Consider the following 25606-nt stretch of genomic DNA (forward strand, 5'->3'; position numbering starts at 1 on the left):
ACTTCTCGCCATATCCCTCACCCCAACGTCATTCCATATTCGTCAACACTCCGTCTCACCATCTCCCTCACCCCACAATCACATCATATCCCTCACCCCACCATCACACGTTATCCCTCACCCCACCTTCACAAAATATCCCTCACCCCACTTTTTCACGATATCCCACACCCCACCATCTCACCATATCTCTCACACCACCATCACACCATATCCCTCACCCCACCTTCTCACCATATCCCTCACCCCACCATCACACCATATCCCTCACTCCACCTTCGCAACATATCCCTCACCCCACATTCACACCATATACCTCATCCCACCTTCTCACCATATCCCTCCCACCAATCATCTGATCATATACCTCACACCACCTTCTCACCATATCCCTCACCCCACCATCACAACATATCCCTCATTCCAACCCTCTAACCATGTCCCTCACCCCACCTTTTCACTATATCACTCACCCCACCATCACACCATATCGCTCACCCCACCGTCACACCATATCCCTCACCCAACCTTCTGAACATATCCCTCATCCCACCTTCACACCATATCCCTCACCCCACTCTCACACCATATCCATCACCCCACCTTCTCAACATATCCCTCACCCCACATTCTCAACATGTCCCTCAAACAATTTTATCACCATATTCCTCAACTGACCGTCACAGCATATACCTCACACCAACATCTCAACATATCTCTCACCCCACCGTCGCACCATATCCTTCACCCCACCGTCTCCCCATATCCCTCACACATCCATCACACCTTATCCCTCACCCCACCATCACACCACATCCCACACCCCGCCATCACAACATATCCTTCACCCCAACTTCTCACCATATCCCTCACCCCGTCACATCATATTTCTCAACCCTGTCTCACCATATCCCTCACCCCACCATCTCACCATATCCCTCACCCCACCTTCTCAACATATCCCTCACCCCACCGTCACACCATATCACTCACCCCACCTTCTCACCATATCCCTCACCCCAACATCATACCATATTCATCAACCCTCCATCTCACCATATCTCTCACACCACCTTCTCACCATATCCCTCACCCCACCTTCTCACAATATCCCTCAAACCATATCCCTCACCCCAACGTCTCACCATATCACTCACCCCACCGTCACACATTATCCCTCAACCCACGTCATACTAAATCACTCACCCCACCGTCACACTATATCCCTCATCCCATATTTTCACCAAATCCCTCATCCCACCGTCACACCATATCCCTCACCCCACCTTCTAACCATATCCCTCACCCTCACCCCACCATCACACCATATCCCACACCCCACCATCACACAATATTGCTCACCCCACCGTCACACCATACCCCTCACCCAACCTTCTGAACATATCCCTCACCCAACCTTCAAACCATATCCCTCACCCCACGTTCTCACCATATCCCTCACCCAACCGTCACACCATACCCCTCACCCCACTCACACCATATCCATCACCTGTGTGGAGTTTGCACATTCTCCCCGTGTTTGCGTGGGTTTCCTCCGGGTGCTCCGGTTTCCTCCCACAGTCCAAAGATGTGCGGGTTAGGTTGATTGGCTATGATAAAATTGACCCTTAGTGTTAGGGGGCTTAAATACGTGGGGTTACGGGGATAGGGTGGGATATGTGTTGGTGTAGGGGTTACGGGGATCGGGTGGGATATGTGTCGGTGCAGGCTCGATGGGCTGAAATGGCCTCTATCTGCACTGTGAGGTTTCTGTGATTCTGTGATTCTCAACATATCCCTCACCCTACATTCTCAACATGTCCCTCAAACAATTTTATCACCAAATTCCTCAACCGACCGTCACAGCATATACCTCACCCCAACGTCTCAACATATCCCTCACCCCGCCTTCTCACCATACCACTCACCCCACCGTCACAACATATCCCTCAGCCCAACCGTCTCACCATATCCCTCAGCCCAACCTTCTCACCATATCCCTCACCCCAGGCTTTTCACCATATCCCTCACCACAACCTTCACACCATATGCCTCACGCCAACATTTTCACCATATCCCTCACCCCACCGTCTAACCATATCCCTAACCCCACCATCACACCATATCTCTCACCCCACCGTCGCACCATATCCTTCACCCCACCGTCACAACATATCCCTCAGCCCAACCGTCTCACCATATCCCTCAGCCCAACCTTCTCACCATATCCCTCACCCCAGGCTTTTCACCATATCCCTCACCACAACCTTCACACCATATGCCTCACGCCAACATTTTCACCATATCCCTCACCCCACTGTCTAACCATATCCCTAACCCCACCATCACACCATATCTCTCACCCCACCGTCGCACCATATCCTTCACCCCACCGTCTCACCATATCCCTCAACCCACCATCAAACCATATCCCTCACCCCAACATCTCGCCATATCACTCACCCCACCATCACACCATATCCCTCACCCCACCGTCACACATTATCCCTCAACCCAGTCACACTAAATCACTCACCCCACCGTCACACCATATCACTCATCTCACATTCTCACTATCCCTCAACCCAGCATCTCACCATATCCCTCACACCAGCTTCTCACCATATCCCTCACACCAGCTTCTCACCATATCCCTCACCCCACTGTCACATCAAATCCCTCACCCCACCATCACACCTTATCCCTCACACCACCATCACATGTTATTCCTCCCCCCACCTTTTCACCATATCCCTCACCCTACCTTCTCACCATATCCCTCACCCCACCGTCACACCATATCCCTCACCCCACCATCACACCTTATCCCTCACACCACCATCACACGTTATTCCTCTCCCCACCTTCTCACCATAGCCCTCACCACATAATCACACCATATCCCCCACCCCACCATCACACCTTATCCCTCACACCACCATCACACGTTATTCCTCTCCCCACCTTTTCACCATATCCCTCACCCTACCTTCTCACCATATCCCTCACCCCACCGTCACACCATATCCCTCACCCCACCATCACACCTTATCCCTCACACCACCATCACACGTTATTCCTCTCCCCACCTTCTCACCATAGCCCTCACCACATAATCACACCGTATCCCCCACCCCACCATCACACCTTATCCCTCACACCACCATCACACGTTATTCCTCTCCCCACCTTTTCACCATATCCCTCACCCTACCTTCTCACCATATCCCTCACCCCACCATCACATCATATCCATCACCCCAAATTCTCACCATATCCTTCTCCCCAACCATCTGAACATATCCCTCACCCCACCTTCTCAACATATTCCTCACCCCACATTCACACGGTATACCTCATCCCACCTTCTCTCCATATCCCTAACACCAGTCATCTGACCATATCCCTCACTCAACCTTCTCACCATATTCCTTACCCCACCGTCACAATATATCCCTCACCCCAACATTCTCACCATACCTCAGTCCAACCCCCTCACCATATTCCTCACCCCAACATGCTCACCAGATCCCTCACCCCAACGTCGCACCCAATCAATCACTCCACCATCACACCATATCCCTCACCCCACCATTTCACAATACCCCTCACACCACCATCATAACATATCCCTCACCCCAACGTCACACAATATCCCTCACCCCACCATCTCACGTTATTCCTCTCCCCACCTTCTCACCATAGCCCTCACCCCACCATCACACCATACCCCCCACCCCACCTTATCACCATATCCCTCACCCGATTGTCACACCATATCCCTCACCCCACCATCTCACCATCCCTCACCCCACCATATCCATCACCCCAAATTCTCACCATATCCTTCTCCCCAACCATCTGACCATATCCCTCACCCAACCTTCTCACCATATCCCTCACCCCACCTTTTCACCATATCCCTCACCCCACCTTCTCACCAAAACCCTCACGCCACCTCACCTTCTCACCATATCCCTCACCTCACCATCACATCATATCCATCACCCCAAATTCTCACCATATCCTTCTCCCCAACCATCTGAACATATCCCTCACCCCACCTTCTCAACATATCCCTCACCCCACATTCACACGATATACCTCATCCCACCTTCTCTCCATATCCCTCACCCCACCGTCACAACATATCCCTCACCCCAACATTCTCACCATAACCCTCAGTCCAACCCTTTCACCATGTCCCTCACCCCAACTTTCTCACCATATTCCTCAACCCAACATTCTCACCACATCCCAACGTCACACCCAATCAATCACTCCGCCATCACACCATATCCCTCACCCCACCATTTCACAATATCCCTCATACCACCATCATAACATATCCCTCACCTGACCATTTCACCATATCCCTCACCCCAACGTCACACAATATCCCTCACCCCACCATCACTCCATATGCCTCACCCCACCATCTCACCACATCCCTCACTCCACCGTCACAACATATCCCACACCCAACCATCACACCATATCGCTCACCCTACCTTCACACCATATCCCTCACCCCACCATCAGGTCATATCCCACACTCCACCTTTTCACCATATTCCTCACCCCACCATCATACCATAGCCCTCACTCCACCGTCACACAATATTCCTCACCCCACCATCACAACATATCGCTCACCCTACCTTCACACCATATCCCTCACCCCACCATCAGGTCATATCCCACACCCCACCTTTTCACCATATTCCTCACCCCACCATCATACCATAGCCCTCACTCCACCGTCACACAATATTCCTCACCCCACCATCACACCATATCCCTCACCCCACCATCAGGTCATATCCCACACCCCACCTTTTCACCATATTCCTCACCCCACCATCATACCATAGCCCTCACTCCACCGTCACACAATATTCCTCACCCCATCACACCAGATCGCGCACCCCACCGTCACACCATATTCCTCACCCCACCATCAGTCCATGTCCCTCACCCCAACTTTTCAACATATTCCTCACCTACCGTCACACCATATCCCTCACCCCAACCATCTGACCATATCCCTCACCCCACCTTCTCAACATATCCCTCATCCCACATTCTCATCATATTCCTCAACTCACCGACACACAATATCCCTCATCCCACCTTCTCACCATATCACTCACACCAACCATCTGACCATAACCCTCACCCCACATTCTCACCATATCCCTCACCCCACTGTCACACCATATCGCTCACCCCAAATTCTCACCATATCCCACACCCCAACCTTCTCACTATATCCCTCACCCCAACCATCTCACTATATCGCTCACCCCCCTCTCACAATATCCCTCACACCTTCTCACCATTTCCCTCACACCACCATCACACCATATCCCTCACCCCAGCATCTCACCATATCCCTCACCCCACCTTCTCACCTTATCACTCACCCCACCATCACAATATATCCCTCAGCCCAACCTTCTCACTATATCCCTAACCCCACCATCACACCAAATCAATCACTCCACCATCACACCATATCCCTCACCCCACCTTTTCACAATATCCCTCACCTCACCGTCACACCATATCCCTCACCCCACCATCACACCATATCCCTCACCCCACTGTTTCACATATGCCTCACCCACCATCAGTCCATGTCCCTCACCCCACCTTTTCACAATATTCCTCACCCACCATCACACTATATCCCTCACTCCACTGTCTCCATAACCTTCATCCGAAAATCACACCATATCCCTCACCCAACTTCTCAACATATCCCTCACCCCACCTTCTCACCATAGTCACACAATATACCTCACCACAACTTCTCACCATTTCCCTCACCCCACCTTCTCACCATATCCCTCACACCAACCATCTGACCATATCCCTAACCCCACATTCTCACCATATCCCTCAACCCAGAATCTCACCATATCCCTCAACCCACCTTCTCACCATATCCCTCACCCGACCTTCTAACCATATCCCTCAACCCACTTTCTCACCTTATACCTCAAACCACAGTCACACCATATCACTCACCCCAACCTTCTCACCATATCACTCACCCCACCATATCCCACACCCCAAATTCTCCCCATATCCCTCAACCCACTTTCTCACATTATACCTCAAACCAGTCACACCATATCACTCACCCCAACCTTCTCACCATAATCTTCACCCCAACATTCTCACCATATCCCTCAACCCACCGTCACAACATATCCCTCATCCCGTCACAAAATACCCCTCACCAAACCGTCACAACATATCCCTCACTCCACCTTCTCACCATATGCCTCACCCCACCGTCACACCTTATCCCTCACCCCACCATAGCACCATATCCCTCACCCCACCATCACACCATATCAATCTCCCCACCGTCACACCATATCCCTCACCCCATCATCACACCATATCCCTCACCCCACCATCACACCATATCCCTCACCCCACCATCACACCATATCCCTCAAGCCAAATTCTCACCATATCCCTCACCCCAACCATCTGACCATATCCCTCAGCCCACCTTCTCCCCACCTTCTCAACATATCCCTCACCCCACATTCTCACCATACCCCTTAACCCACAGTCACACCATACCCCTCACTCCACCTTCTCACCATATCCCTCACCCCACTGTCACACCATATCGCTCACCCGAACTTCTCACCATATCCCATACCCCAACCTTCTCACTATATCCCTCACCCCAACAATCTCACAATATCCCTCACCCCACCGTCACAACATATCCCTCACCCCACCGTCACAACATATCCCTCACCCCAACTTCTCACCATATCCCTAACAGAACCTTCTCACCATATCCCTCACACCAACCTGCTCACCATATCCCTCACACCAACCTTCTCACCATATCCCTCACCCCACCTCCTCACCATACCACTGAGCCCACCGTCACAACATATCCCTCACCCCAACCTTCTCAACATATCCCTAACAGAACCTTCTCACCATATCCCTCTCCCCAACCTTTTCACCATATCCCTCAGCACAACCTTCTCACCATATCCCTCACCCCAGTCACACCATATCGCTCACCCCAACCTTCTCACAATATCCCTCACCCCACCGTCTAACCATATCCCAACCCCACAATATCTCTCACCCCACCGTTGCAACATATCCTTCACCCCACCGTCTCACCATATCCCTCACACATCCATCACACCATATCCCTCACCCCACCATATCCTTCACCCACCATCTCACCATATCCCTCACATCTTATCCCTCACCCCACTGTCACACCATATCCCTCACCCCAACGTCACACCATATCCCTCACCCCACCATCTCACCATATCCCTCACCCCACCTTCTCAACATATTCCTCAACCCAATGTCTCACCTTATGCCTCACCCCAGTCACACCATATCCCTCACCCCACCATCTCACCATATCCCTCACCCCAATGTCTCACCTTATGCCTCACCCCAGTCACACAATATCCCTCAAGCACATTCTCACCATATCCCTCACACCAGTCACAACATATCCCTCAACCCAGCATCTCACCATATCCCTCATACCAGCTTCTCACCATATCCCTCACTCCACCTTCTCACCATATCCCTCACCCCACCATCACACCATATCCCTCACCCCACTGTCTCACCATATCCCTCACCCAATCTTCTCCCCATATCCCTCAAACCACAGTCACAACATATCCCTCACCAAACCGTCACAACATATCCCTCACCACACCATCTCCCTCACCCCACCGTCACACCATATGCCTCACCCCACCATCACATCATATCCCTCACCCTGCCTTCTCACCATATCTCTCACCCCAGCGTCACACCATATCCCTCACCTTCTCACCAAATCTCTCACGCCACCTTCTCACCATATATCCCACACCCCACCATCACACCATCTCCCTCACCCGAACCATCTGACCATATCCCTCACCCCACCTTCTCAACATATCCCTCAACCCACATTCTCACCATATTCCTCAACACACCTTCTCACCATATTCCTCAACCCACCGTCACACAATATCCCTCATCCAACCTTCTCACCATATCACTCACACCAATCATCTAATCATATCCCTCACTCCACCGTTTCACCATATCCCTCACCCCATCACACCATATCCCTCACACCAGCGTCACACCATATCCCTCACACCACCTTCTCACCATATCGCTCACACCACCATCACACCATATGCCTCACACCACCTTCTCACCATAACCCTCACCCCACCGTCACACCATATCCCTCACCCCAACCTTCTCAGCATATCCCTAATTCCAACCCACTCATGTCCCTCACCCCAACATTCTCACCATATCCCTCACGCCACCTTTTCACAATATCCCTCACCTCACCATGACACCATATCCAACAGCCGACATTTTCACCATATCCCTCACCGCACGTCACACCATAACCCTCACCCCACCGTCTCAGCATATGCCTCACCCCACCGTCACACCAGATCCCTCACCCCAACGTCGCACCCAATCAATCACTCCACCATCACACCATATCCCTCACCCCACCATTTCACAATACCCCTCACACCACCATCATAACATATCCCTCACCCCAACGTCACACAATATCCCTCACCCCACCATCTCACGTTATTCCTCTCCCCACCTTCTCACCATAGCCCTCACCCCACCATCACACCATACCCCCCACCCCACCTTATCACCATATCCCTCACCCGATTGTCACACCATATCCCTCACCCCACCATCTCACCATCCCTCACCCCACCATATCCATCACCCCAAATTCTCACCATATCCTTCTCCCCAACCATCTGACCATATCCCTCACCCAACCTTCTCACCATATCCCTCACCCCACCTTTTCACCATATCCCTCACCCCACCTTCTCACCAAAACCCTCACGCCACCTCACCTTCTCACCATATCCCTCACCTCACCATCACATCATATCCATCACCCCAAATTCTCACCATATCCTTCTCCCCAACCATCTGAACATATCCCTCACCCCACCTTCTCAACATATCCCTCACCCCACATTCACACGATATACCTCATCCCACCTTCTCTCCATATCCCTCACCCCACCGTCACAACATATCCCTCACCCCAACATTCTCACCATAACCCTCAGTCCAACCCTTTCACCATGTCCCTCACCCCAACTTTCTCACCATATTCCTCAACCCAACATTCTCACCACATCCCAACGTCACACCCAATCAATCACTCCGCCATCACACCATATCCCTCACCCCACCATTTCACAATATCCCTCATACCACCATCATAACATATCCCTCACCTGACCATTTCACCATATCCCTCACCCCAACGTCACACAATATCCCTCACCCCACCATCACTCCATATGCCTCACCCCACCATCTCACCACATCCCTCACTCCACCGTCACAACATATCCCACACCCAACCATCACACCATATCGCTCACCCTACCTTCACACCATATCCCTCACCCCACCATCAGGTCATATCCCACACTCCACCTTTTCACCATATTCCTCACCCCACCATCATACCATAGCCCTCACTCCACCGTCACACAATATTCCTCACCCCACCATCACAACATATCGCTCACCCTACCTTCACACCATATCCCTCACCCCACCATCAGGTCATATCCCACACCCCACCTTTTCACCATATTCCTCACCCCACCATCATACCATAGCCCTCACTCCACCGTCACACAATATTCCTCACCCCACCATCACACCATATCGCTCACCCTACCTTCACACCATATCCCTCACCCCACCATCAGGTCATATCCCACACCCCACCTTTTCACCATATTCCTCACCCCACCATCATACCATAGCCCTCACTCCACCGTCACACAATATTCCTCACCCCATCACACCAGATCACGCACCCCACCGTCACACCATATTCCTCACCCCACCATCAGTCCATGTCCCTCACCCCAACTTTTCAACATATTCCTCACCTACCGTCACACCATATCCCTCACCCCAACCATCTGACCATATCCCTCACCCCACCTTCTCAACATATCCCTCATCCCACATTCTCATCATATTCCTCAACTCACCGACACACAATATCCCTCATCCCACCTTCTCACCATATCACTCACACCAACCATCTGACCATAACCCTCACCCCACATTCTCACCATATCCCTCACCCCACTGTCACACCATATCGCTCACCCCAAATTCTCACCATATCCCACACCCCAACCTTCTCACTATATCCCTCACCCCAACCATCTCACTATATCGCTCACCCCCCTCTCACAATATCCCTCACACCTTCTCACCATTTCCCTCACACCACCATCACACCATATCCCTCACCCCAGCATCTCACCATATCCCTCACCCCACCTTCTCACCTTATCACTCACCCCACCATCACAATATATCCCTCAGCCCAACCTTCTCACTATATCCCTAACCCCACCATCACACCAAATCAATCACTCCACCATCACACCATATCCCTCACCCCACCTTTTCACAATATCCCTCACCTCACCGTCACACCATATCCCTCACCCCACCATCACACCATATCCCTCACCCCACTGTTTCACATATGCCTCACCCACCATCAGTCCATGTCCCTCACCCCACCTTTTCACAATATTCCTCACCCACCATCACACTATATCCCTCACTCCACTGTCTCCATAACCTTCATCCGAAAATCACACCATATCCCTCACCCAACTTCTCAACATATCCCTCACCCCACCTTCTCACCATAGTCACACAATATACCTCACCACAACTTCTCACCATTTCCCTCACCCCACCTTCTCACCATATCCCTCACACCAACCATCTGACCATATCCCTAACCCCACATTCTCACCATATCCCTCAACCCAGAATCTCACCATATCCCTCAACCCACCTTCTCACCATATCCCTCACCCGACCTTCTAACCATATCCCTCAACCCACTTTCTCACCTTATACCTCAAACCACAGTCACACCATATCACTCACCCCAACCTTCTCACCATATCACTCACCCCACCATATCCCACACCCCAAATTCTCCCCATATCCCTCAACCCACTTTCTCACATTATACCTCAAACCAGTCACACCATATCACTCACCCCAACCTTCTCACCATAATCTTCACCCCAACATTCTCACCATATCCCTCAACCCACCGTCACAACATATCCCTCATCCCGTCACAAAATACCCCTCACCAAACCGTCACAACATATCCCTCACTCCACCTTCTCACCATATGCCTCACCCCACCGTCACACCTTATCCCTCACCCCACCATAGCACCATATCCCTCACCCCACCATCACACCATATCAATCTCCCCACCGTCACACCATATCCCTCACCCCATCATCACACCATATCCCTCACCCCACCATCACACCATATCCCTCACCCCACCATCACACCATATCCCTCAAGCCAAATTCTCACCATATCCCTCACCCCAACCATCTGACCATATCCCTCAGCCCACCTTCTCCCCACCTTCTCAACATATCCCTCACCCCACATTCTCACCATACCCCTTAACCCACAGTCACACCATACCCCTCACTCCACCTTCTCACCATATCCCTCACCCCACTGTCACACCATATCGCTCACCCGAACTTCTCACCATATCCCATACCCCAACCTTCTCACTATATCCCTCACCCCAACAATCTCACAATATCCCTCACCCCACCGTCACAACATATCCCTCACCCCACCGTCACAACATATCCCTCACCCCAACTTCTCACCATATCCCTAACAGAACCTTCTCACCATATCCCTCACACCAACCTGCTCACCATATCCCTCACACCAACCTTCTCACCATATCCCTCACCCCACCTCCTCACCATACCACTGAGCCCACCGTCACAACATATCCCTCACCCCAACCTTCTCAACATATCCCTAACAGAACCTTCTCACCATATCCCTCTCCCCAACCTTTTCACCATATCCCTCAGCACAACCTTCTCACCATATCCCTCACCCCAGTCACACCATATCGCTCACCCCAACCTTCTCACAATATCCCTCACCCCACCGTCTAACCATATCCCAACCCCACAATATCTCTCACCCCACCGTTGCAACATATCCTTCACCCCACCGTCTCACCATATCCCTCACACATCCATCACACCATATCCCTCACCCCACCATATCCTTCACCCACCATCTCACCATATCCCTCACATCTTATCCCTCACCCCACTGTCACACCATATCCCTCACCCCAACGTCACACCATATCCCTCACCCCACCATCTCACCATATCCCTCACCCCACCTTCTCAACATATTCCTCAACCCAATGTCTCACCTTATGCCTCACCCCAGTCACACCATATCCCTCACCCCACCATCTCACCATATCCCTCACCCCAATGTCTCACCTTATGCCTCACCCCAGTCACACAATATCCCTCAAGCACATTCTCACCATATCCCTCACACCAGTCACAACATATCCCTCAACCCAGCATCTCACCATATCCCTCATACCAGCTTCTCACCATATCCCTCACTCCACCTTCTCACCATATCCCTCACCCCACCATCACACCATATCCCTCACCCCACTGTCTCACCATATCCCTCACCCAATCTTCTCCCCATATCCCTCAAACCACAGTCACAACATATCCCTCACCAAACCGTCACAACATATCCCTCACCACACCATCTCCCTCACCCCACCGTCACACCATATGCCTCACCCCACCATCACATCATATCCCTCACCCTGCCTTCTCACCATATCTCTCACCCCAGCGTCACACCATATCCCTCACCTTCTCACCAAATCTCTCACGCCACCTTCTCACCATATATCCCACACCCCACCATCACACCATCTCCCTCACCCGAACCATCTGACCATATCCCTCACCCCACCTTCTCAACATATCCCTCAACCCACATTCTCACCATATTCCTCAACACACCTTCTCACCATATTCCTCAACCCACCGTCACACAATATCCCTCATCCAACCTTCTCACCATATCACTCACACCAATCATCTGATCATATCCCTCACTCCACCGTTTCACCATATCCCTCACCCCATCACACCATATCCCTCACACCAGCGTCACACCATATCCCTCACACCACCTTCTCACCATATCGCTCACACCACCATCACACCATATGCCTCACACCACCTTCTCACCATAACCCTCACCCCACCGTCACACCATATCCCTCACCCCAACCTTCTCAGCATATCCCTAATTCCAACCCACTCATGTCCCTCACCCCAACATTCTCACCATATCCCTCACGCCACCTTTTCACAATATCCCTCACCTCACCATGACACCATATCCAACAGCCGACATTTTCACCATATCCCTCACCGCACGTCACACCATAACCCTCACCCCACCGTCTCAGCATATGCCTCACCCCACCGTCACACCATATCCCTCACCCCACCATCAGGTCATAGACCACACCCCACCTTTTCATCATATTCCTAACCCCAGCATCACACCATATTCCTCACCCCAGCATCACACCATATCCCTCAACCCACCGTCACACCATATCCCTCACCCCGCCGTCACACCATATCCCGCACCCCGTCACACCATATCCCCCACCCCACCGTCACGCAATATCCCTCACCCCACATTTTCACCATATCCCTCACCTCAACATCACACCATATCCCTCACCCCACGTCACAACATATCCCTCGACCAACCTTCTTACCATATCCCTCACCCCAGCTTCTCACCACATCCCTCATCCCACCGTCACACCATATTTCCCAGCCCACCTTCTCACCATATCTCTCACCCCACCTTCTCACAATACCCCTCACCCCACTGTCTCAGCATATCCCTCACTCCACCGGCACACCATATCCCTCACCCCACCGTCACGCCATATCCCTCACCCCACCGTCACGCCATATCCCTCACCCTACCATCACACCATATCCCTCACCCCAACGTCACACCATATCCCTTAATCCACCATCACACCATATCCCTCACCGCACCATCACACCATATCACTCACCCCAGCGTCACACCATATCCCTCAACCCACCATAACCCTCGCCCCACCTTCTCACCATATCCCTCACCTGAACCTTGTCACCATATCCCTAACACAACCTCCTCAATATCCCTCACACCAACATTCTCACCATATCCCTCACCCAACGTCACACCATATCCCTTACTCCACCGTAATACCATATTCCTCACCCCACCTTTTCACCATATCCCTCACCCCACCATCACACTATATCCCTCACCCCACGATCATACCATATCCCTCAGCCCACTGTCACACCATATCCCCCACCCCACCGTTACGCCATATCCCTCGCCTCACCTTCACACCATATCCCTCACTCCACCTCACACCATATCCCTCAGCCCACCTTCTCGACATATCCCTCACCCCTGCTTCTCAACATAACCCTCATCCCACCGGCACACCATATTCCTCACCCCACCTTCTCACCAAATCTCTCACCCCACCCTCAGACCATATCCCTCACCCCACCTTCTCAATACCCCTCACCCCACCGTCACACCATAGCCCTCACCCCAACATTCTCACCATATCCCTCAACCCACCGTCACAACATATCCCTCATCCCGTCACAAAATACCCCTCACCAAACCGTCACAATATATCCCTCACCCCACCATAGCACCATATCCCTTACCCCACCATCACACCGTATCAATCTCCCCACCGTCACACCATATCCCTCAAGCCAAATTCTCACCATATCCCTCACCCCAACCATCTGACCATATCCCTCACCCCACCTTCTCAACATATCCCTCACCCCACCTTCTCACCATATTCCTCAACCCACCGTCACACCTTCTCCCTCACCCGACCTTCTCACCATATCCCTCACCCCACCTTCTCACCATATCCCTCACCCCACTGTCACACCATATCGCTCACCCGAACTTCTCACCATATCCCATACCCCAACCTTCTCACTATATCCCTCACCCCAACAATCTCACAATATCCCTCACCCCACCGTCACAACATATCCCTCACCCCAACTTCTCACCATATCCCTCACCCCAACCTTCTCACCATATCCCTCACCCAACCTTCTCAAAATATCCCTCACTCCACCATCACACCATATCCCTCACTCCTCCGTCACAGCATATCCCTTACTACACCGTCACACCATATTCCTCACCCCACCGTCTCACCATATCTTTCACTCCACCGGCACACCATATCCCTCACCCCACCTTTTCACAATATCCCTCACCTCACCGTCACACCATATCCCTCACCCCACCATCACACAATATCCCTCACCCACCATCAGTCCATGTCCCTCACCCCACCTTTTCACAATATTCCTCACCCACCATCACACTATATCCCTCACCCCACCGTCTCACCATAACCTTCATCCGAAAATCACACCATATCCCTCACCCAACTTCTCACCATTTCCCTCACCCCACCTTCTCACCATATCCCTCACACCAACCATCTGACCATATCCCTAACCCCACATTCTCACCATATCCCTCACACCATATCCCTCAACCCAGCATCTCACCATATCCCTCAACCCACCTTCTCACCATATCCCTCACCCGACCTTCTAACCATATCCCTCAACCCACTTTCTCACCTTATACCTCAAACCACAGTCACACCATATCACTCACCCCAACCTTCTCACCATATCACTCACCCCATCATATCCCACACCCCAAATTCTCCCCATATCCCTCAACCCACTTTCTCACATTATACCTCAAACCAGTCACACCATATCACTCACCCCAGCCTTCTCACCATAATCTTCACCCCAACATTCTCACCATATCCCTCAACCCACCGTCACAACATATCCCTCATCCCGTCACGAAATACCCCTCACCAAACCGTCACAACATATCCCTCACCCCACCATAGCACCATATCCCTTACCCCACCATCACACCGTATCAATCTCCCCACCGTCACACCATATCCCTCAAGCCAAATTCTCACCATATCCCTCACCCCAACCATCTGACCATATCCCTCACCCCACCTTCTCAACATATCCCTCACCCCACATTCTCACCATACCCCTTAACCCACCGTCACACCATATGCCTCATCCCACCTTCTCACCATATCCCTCACACCAATCATCTGATCATATCCCTCACCCCACCTTCTCACCATATCCCTCACACCATCAGTCCATATGTCTCAACCCACCTTTTAACCATATTCCTCACCCACCGTCACACCATATCCCTCACCCCACCATCTCACAATATCCCTCACCACACATCCTCATCATATCCCTCACCCCACCTTCTCACCATATCCCTCACCCCACCATCACACCATATCCCTCAACCACCTTCTCACCATATCACTCAACCCACTTTCACACCATATCCCTCAGCCCAACTTCCAACCATATCCCTCACCCCCAGTCACACAATATCCCTCACCGAAACCTTTTCACCATATTCCTCACCTTCTCACCATATCCCTCACCCCAACCATCTGACCATATCCCTCACCCCACCTTCTCACCATATCCCTCACCCCACCTTCTCACCATATCCCTCACCCCACCTTCTCACCATATTCCTCAACCCACCGTCACACCTTCTCCCTCACCCGACCTTCTCACCATATCCCTCACCCCACCTTCTCACCATATCCCTCACCCCACTGTCACACCATATCGCTCACCCGAACTTCTCACCATATCCCATACCCCAACCTTCTCACTATATCCCTCACCCCAACAATCTCACAATATCCCTCACCCCACCGTCACAACATATTCCTCACCCCAACTTCTCACCATATCCCTCACCCCAACCTTCTCACCATATCCCTAACAGAACCTTCTCACCATATCCCTCACACCAACCTTCTCACCATATCCCTCACACCAACCTTCTCACCATATCCCTCACCCCACCTCCTCACCATACCACTGAGCCCACCGTCACAACATATCCCTCACCCCAACCTTCTCAACATATCCCTAACAGAACCTTCTCACCATATCCCTCTCCCCAACCTTTTCACCATATCCCTCAGCACAACCTTCTCACCATATCCCTCACCCCAGTCACACCATATCGCTCACCCCAACCTTCTCACAATATCCCTCACCCCACCGTCTAACCATATCCCAACCCCACAATATCTCTCACCCCACCGTTGCAACATATCCTTCACCCCACCGTCTCACCATATCCCTCACCCCACCATCGCACCATATCCTTCACCCACCATCTCACCATATCCCTCACATCTTATCCCTCACCCCACTGTCACACCATATCCCTCACCCTACCATCTCACCATATCCCTCACCCCAATGTCTCACCTTATGCCTCACCCCAGTCACACTACATCACTCACCCCACCGTCACACAATATCCCTCAAGCACATTCTCACCATATCCCTCACACCAGTCACAACATATCCCTCAAACCAGCATCTCACCATATCCCTCATACCAGCTTCTCACCATATCCCTCACTCAATCTTCTCCCCATATCCCTCAAACCACAGTCACAACATATCCCTCACCAAACCGTCACAACATATCCCTCACCACACTATCTCCCTCACCCCACCGTCACACCATATGCCTCACCCCACCATCACATCATATCCCTCACCCTGCCTTCTCACCATATCTCTCACCCCAGCGTCACACCATATCCCTCACCGCACCTTCTCACCAAATCCCTCACGCCACCTTCTCACCATATATCCCACACCCCACCATCACACCATATCCCTCACCCGAACCATCTGACCTTATCCCTCACCCCACCTTCTCAACATATCCCTCAATCCACATTCTCACCATATTCCTCAACACACCTTCTCACCATATTCCTCAACCCACCGTCACACAATATCCCTCATCCAACCTTCTCACCATATCACTCACACCAATCATCTGATCATATCACTCACTCCACCATTTCACCATATACCTCACCCCACCATCACACCATATCCCTCACACCAGCGTCACACCATATGCGTCACACCACCTTCTCACCATATCGCTCACACCACCATCACACCATATGCCTCACACCACCTTCTCACCATAACCCTCACCCCACCGTCACACCATATCCCTCACCCCAACCTTCTCAGCATATCCCTAATTCCAACCCACTCATGTCCCTCACCCCAACATTCTCACCATATCCCTCACGCCACCTTTTCACAATATCCCTCACCTCACCATGACACCATATCCAACAGCCGACATTTTCACCATATCCCTCACCGCACGTCACACCATAACCCTCACCCCACCGTCTCAGCATATGCCTCACCCCACCATCACACCATATCCCTCACCCCACCATCAGGTCATAGATCACACCCCACCTTTTCATCATATTCCTAACCCCAGCATCACACCATATTCCTCACCCCACCATCACCATATCCCTCACCCCAACGTCACACCATATCCCTTAATCCACCATCACACCATATTCCTCACTGCACCTTTTCACCATATCCCTCACCGCACCATCACACCATATCACTCACCCCAGCGTCACACCATATCCCTCAACCCACCATAACCCTCGCCCCACCTTCTCACCATATCCCTCACCTGAACCTTGTCACCATATCCCTCACCCAAACCTTCTCACCATTTCCCTAACACAACCTTCTCAATATCCCTCACACCAACATTCTCACCATATCCCTCACCCAACGTCACACCATATCCCTTACTCCACCGTAATACCATATTCCTCACCCCACCTTTTCACCATATCCCTCACCCCACCATCACACTATATCCCTCACCCCACGATCATACCATATCCCTCAGCCCACTGTCACACCATATCCTCCACCCCACCGTTACGCCATATCCCTCACCCCACATTTTTGCCATATCCCTCGCCTCACCTTCACACCATATTCCTCACTCCACCTCACACCATATCCCTCAGCCCACCTTCTCGACATATCCCTCACCCCTGCTTCTCAACATAACCCTCATCCCACCGGCACACCATATTCCTCACCCCACCTTCTCACCAAATCTCTCACCCCACCCTCACACCATATCCCTCACCCCACCTTCTCAATACCCCTCACCCCACCGTCACACCATAGCCCTCACCCCAACATTCTCACCATATCCCTCACCACAACCTTCTCACCATTTCCCTAACACAACCTTCACACAATATTCCTCACCCCACCTTTTCACCATATCCCTCACCCCAACCATCTGATCATATCCCTCACCCAACCTTCTCAAAATATCCCTCACTCCACCATCACACCATATCCCTCACTCCTCCATCACACCATATCCCTCACTCCTCCGTCACAGCATATCCCTTACTACACCGTCACACCATATTCCTCACCCCACCGTCTCACCATATCTTTCACTCCACCGGCACACCATATCCCTCACCCCAGCATCACACCATATCCCTCACCCCACCGTCACAGCATACCACTTACCCGACCGTCACGCCATATCCCTCACCCCATCTTTTCACCATATCCCTCAAATTATCACACCATATCCCGCATCCCACTGTCTCACCATATCCCTCACCCCACCTTCTCACCATATCCCTCAACCCACCTTCTCACCATATTCCTCACCCCACCGTCACAGCATATCCCTCACCACACATTTTCACCATATCCCTCACCTCACCATCACACCATATCACACAACCCACCTGACACCATATCCCTCGACCAACCTTCTCATCATATCCCTCAACCCAGCTTCTCACCATGTCCCTCATCCCACCGTCACACCATATTTCCCACCCCACCTTCTCACCATATCTCTCACCTCACCTTCTCTCAATACCCCTCACCCCACTGTCTCAGCATATCCCTCACCACACCATCACACCATATCCCTCACCCCAACATTCTCACCATATCCCTTAATCCACCATCACACCATATTCCTCACTGCACCTTTTCACCATATCCCTCACTGCACCATCACACCATATCACTCACCCCAGCGTCACACCATATCACTCAACCCACCATCTCACCATATCCCTCGCCCCACCTTCTCACCATATCCCTCACCTGAACCTTCTCACCATATCCCTCACCTGAACCTTCTCACCATATCCCTCACCCAAATCTTCTCACTATATCCCTAACACAACCTTCTCACAATATCCCTCACCCCAACATTCTCACAATATCCCTCACCCCACCATCACACCATATCCCTCACCCCACCATCATACCATATCCCTCAGCCCACTGTTACAACATATCCCTCACCCCACCTTCTCACAATACCCCTCACCCCACCTTCACACCATATCCCTCACCCCAACATTCTCACCATATCCCTCACCCCACTTTCTCAAAATACCCCTCACATCATATCCCTCACTCCAACCTTCTCACCAGATCCCTCTCCCCAAACTTCTCACAATATCCCTAACACAACCTTCTCACCATATCCCTCACCCCAACTTTCTCACCATATCCCTCACCCCAACTTTCTCACCATATCCCTCACCCCACCGTCACACCATATCCCTCAACCCACTGTCACACCATATCCCCCACCCCACCGTCACGCAATATCCCTCACCCAACATTTTCACCATATCCCTCACCTCACCATCACACCATATCCCTCACTCCACCTCACACCATATCCCTCGACCAACCTTCTCACCATATCACTCACCCCAGCTTCTCACCATATCCCTCATCCCACCGTCACACCATATTTCCCACCCCACCTTCTCACCATCCCTCACCCCACTGTCTCAGCATATCCCTCACCCCACCATCACGCCATATCCCTCACCCTACCATCACACCATATCTCTCACCCCAACATTCTCACCATATCCCTTAATCCACCATCACACCATATTCCTCACTGCACCTTCTCACCATATCCCTCACCCCACCGTCACACCATATCCCTCACCCCTCCGTCACAGCATATCCCTTACTACACCGTCACACCATATTACTCACCCCATGTTTTCACCATATCCGTCACCCCACCATCACACCATATCCCAAACCCCAGCATCACACCATATCCCTCACTCCACCGTCACACCATATCCCTCACCCCAGCTTCACACCATATCCCTCACCCCGTCACAGCATATCCCTCACCCCACCGCCACGCCATAACGCTCACCCCACCGTCACGCCATATCCCTCGCCCCAACTTCTCACCATATTCCTCACCCCAGCTTCTAACCATATCCCTCACCCCACCTTCTCCCAAAACCCCTCACCCCACCGTCACATCATATCCCTCACCCCAACCTTCTCACAATATCCCTAACACAACCTTCTCGCCATATCCCTCACCCCACCGTCACTCCATATCCCTCACCCCAGCATCACACCATAACCCTTACTCCACCGTCACCATATTCCTCACCCCACCTTTTCATCATACCCCTCACCCCACCATTACACCATATCCCCCACCACACTGTCACGCCATATCCCTCACTCCACCTTTTCACCATATCCCTCACCCCAACGTTCTCACCATATCCCTAACACAACCTTCACACCATATACCTCACCCCACCTTCTAACCATATCCCTCACCCCAACCATCTGATCATATCCCTCACCCCACCTTCTCAACATATCCCTCACCCCAACCATCTGATCATATCCCTCACCCCACCTTCTCAACATATCCCTCACTCCACCATCACCCTATATCCCTCACCCCACCTTCTCACCATATCCCTCACCCCAAATTCTCACCATATCCCTCACCTCAACTTCTCACCATATTCCTCACCACACCGTCACACCATATCCCTCACTCCAACATTCTCACCATATCCATCACCCCACCATCACAACATATCCCCTACTCCACCATCACACCATATTCCTCACCCAATCTTTTCACCATATCCCTCAACCCACTGTCACGCCATATCCCTCACCCCACCGTCATTCCTTGTCCTGCAACCCACCAACTTACCATGTCCCTCACACCACCTTCTCACCATATCCCTCACCCCACCTTCTCACCATATCCATCACCCCAACCATCTCACCATAGCCCTCCCACTACCTTCTCACCAAAACACTCACCCCAACATTCTCACCATATCCCTCACCCCACCATCACACCTTATCCCTCACCCCACCTTTACACCATATTCCTCACCTCACCGTCACACCATATCCCTCACCACATATTCTCACCATATCACTCACCCCACCTTCTCACCATATCCCTCACCCCACCATCACACCATATCCCTCTCACCAACCTTCTCTACATATCCCTCACCCCACCTTCTCACCAAATCTCTCAATCCACCATCACACCATATCCCTTACTCCACCGTCACCCCATATTCCTCACCCCACCTTTTCACCATATCCCTCACACCATATCCCTCACCCCACCGTCACACCATATCCCTCATCCCACAGTCACTACATATCCCTCACCCCACCGTCACGCCATATCCCTCACCCCACCGTCACACCATATCCCTGACCCCAGTCTCACCATATCCCTTGCCCCAACTTCTCACCATATCCCTAACCACACCTTCTCAATACCTCTCACCCTATCACCACACCATATCCCTCACCCCAATTTTCTCACCATTTCCCTCACCCCAACCTTCTCACCATATCCCTAACACAACCTTCACAACATATCCCTCACTCACCTTCTCACCATATCCCTCACCCCAAACATCTGAAAATATCCCTCACCCCACCGTCTCACCATATCCCTCACCCCACCGTCACACCATATCCCTCACCCCACCGTCGCGCCATATCCCTCACCCCACCGTCACGCCATATACCTCACTTCACCGTCTCACCATATCCCTCACCCCAACCATCTGACCATATTCCTCACCCCACCTTCTCACCAAATCTCACTCCACCATCAGACCATATTCCTCACCCCACCTTCTCACCATATCCCTCAGCCCAAAGTCACAACATATCCCTCAACCCAAATTCTCAACATATCTCTCACACCATCTTCTCACCATATCCCTCACCCCACCTTCACAGCATATCCCTTACCTCAGTGTCACACCTTATCCTTCACTCCACTAACGCACCATATCCCTCATCCTAACTTTTCACAATATCCCTCACCCCACCATCACACCATATCCCTCAGCCCACATTTTAACCATATTCCTCAGCCCACCGTCACACCATGCACCTCACCCCAAGGTCACACAATATCCCTCACCCCAGCTTCTCACCATATCACTCAACCCACATTCTCACCATAATCCTCAACCCACCTTCACACCATATCACTCACTCCACCATCACACCATATCCATTACCCCACCTTCTCAACATATCCCTAACACAACATTCACAACATATCCCCCACCCCACCTTCGCACCATATCCTCACCCCAACCATCTGACCATATCCCTTACCCCACCTGCTCACCATATCCCTCACTCCACCATCACACCATATCCCTCACTCCACCATCACACCATATCCCTCACCCCAACCATCTCACCACATCCCTCACACCACCCTTCTCACCATATCCCTTACCCCAATATTCTGACCATATCCCTCACCCCACCTTCTCACCATATCCCTCAAAACACCATCACACCATATTCCTCACCCCACCTCTCACCCTATCACTCACCCCACCTTCTCACCATATCCCTCACCCCAACATCACACCATATCCCTCACACCAAATTCTCACCATATCCCACACCCCAACCATCTGACCATATCCCTCACCCCACCTTCTCAACAAATCCCTCACCCGACCCTCTCACCATAACCCTCAACCCACCTTCTCACCATATTCCACACCCCACTGTCACGCCATATCCCTCACCTCACCGTCACACCATATCCCTCACCCCAGTCTCACAATATCCCTCGCCCCCACCTTCACACCATATCCCGCAACCGACCGTCACACCATATTCCTCACTTCACCTTCGCACCATATCCCTCACCCCAAATTCTCACCATATCCCTCACCCCAACCATCTCACCATATCCCTCACACCAACCTGCTCACCATATCCCTCACCCCAACCATCTCACCCTATCCCTTGCACCACCATCACACCATATCCCTCACCCGACCTTCTCACGATAACCCTCACCCCACAGTCACACCATATCCCTCATCCCAAATTCTAACCATATCCCTCACCCCACCTTCTCACCATATCCCTCACCCCACCGTCACACCATATCCCTCACCCCACCGTCACACCATATCCCTCGCCCCACCTTCTCACCATATCCCTCGCTCCAGCGGCACACCATATCCCTCACCCTACCATCAAACCCTATCCCTCACCCCTCCATCACACCACATCCCTCACCCCACTGTCACGCCATATCCCTCTACGCAACTTTTCACCATATCCCTCACACCAGCTTTTCACCATATCCCTCACTCCTCCGTCACACCATATCCCTCACCCCAACCTTCTCACCACATCCCTCACCCCAACCTTCTCACCATATCCCTAACACAACCTTCACACCATAACCCTAACCCCACCATCTCACCATATCGCTCACTCCACCATCACACCATATAACTCACCCCACCTTCTCAATATCCCTCAGCCCATCGTCACACCATAACTCTCACCCCAACTTCTCACCATATCCCTCACCACACCTTCTCCCCATAACCCTCACCCCACCGTCAAACCATATCCTTCACCCCAAACTTCTCACCATATCCCTCACCCCAACCATCTCACCATATCCCTCACACCAACCTTCTCACCATATCCCTCACACCAACCTTCTCACCGTATCCCTCACCCCACCGTCACACCATATCCCTTACTTTACCATCACACCATATTCCTCACCCCACCGTCACACCATATCCCTCACCCCACCATCTCACCATATCCCTCACCCCACCATCTCACCATATCACTCACCCCACCGTCACACCATAACTCTCACCCCACCGTCACACCATAACTCTCACCCCACCTTCTCACCAGATCCCTCACCGCATCTTCTCACCATATCCCTCACCCCACCATCACACCATATCCCTTATCCCAGTCACAACCTATCCCTCACCCCATCAAACCATATCCCTCGCCACAGCATCACACCATCTCCCTCAAACCACCATCACACCATATCCCTCACCCCACCTCTCACCCTAGCCCTCACCCCACCTTCTCAACATGTCCCACAACCGACCCTCTCACCATAACCCTCAACCCACCTTCTCACCATATTTCACACACAACCGTCACGCCATATCCCTCATCCCACCTTTTCACCATATCCCTCACCTCACCGTCACACCATATCCCTCACCCCACCGTCTTACCATATCCCTCGCCCCACCTCTCACATTACCCCTCACCCAACCTTCTGACCATATCCCTCATCCCAACCTTCTCACAGTATCCCTAACACAACCTTCACACCATATCCCTCACCCCAACCATCTGACCATATCCCTCACTCCACCATCACACCATATCGCTCACCCCACATTCTCACCATATCCCTCACT

The 25606-nt window shown here is 51.9% G+C and overlaps 1 protein-coding gene across 1 annotated transcript in view; it reads left to right on the forward strand.

The window, feature by feature from the left end:
• LOC147121682 (putative voltage-dependent R-type calcium channel subunit alpha-1E) overlaps window positions 1–25606 on the forward strand; it is a 1254166-nt gene that overhangs the window by 1110780 nt on the left and 117780 nt on the right. The window lies entirely within an intron of this gene.

The sequence above is a fragment of the Somniosus microcephalus genome, chromosome 3, assembly GCF_052327205.1.
Source record: "Somniosus microcephalus isolate GS21.2 chromosome 3, FLI_Smic_1.0, whole genome shotgun sequence".
NCBI lineage: Eukaryota > Metazoa > Chordata > Chondrichthyes > Squaliformes > Somniosidae > Somniosus > Somniosus microcephalus.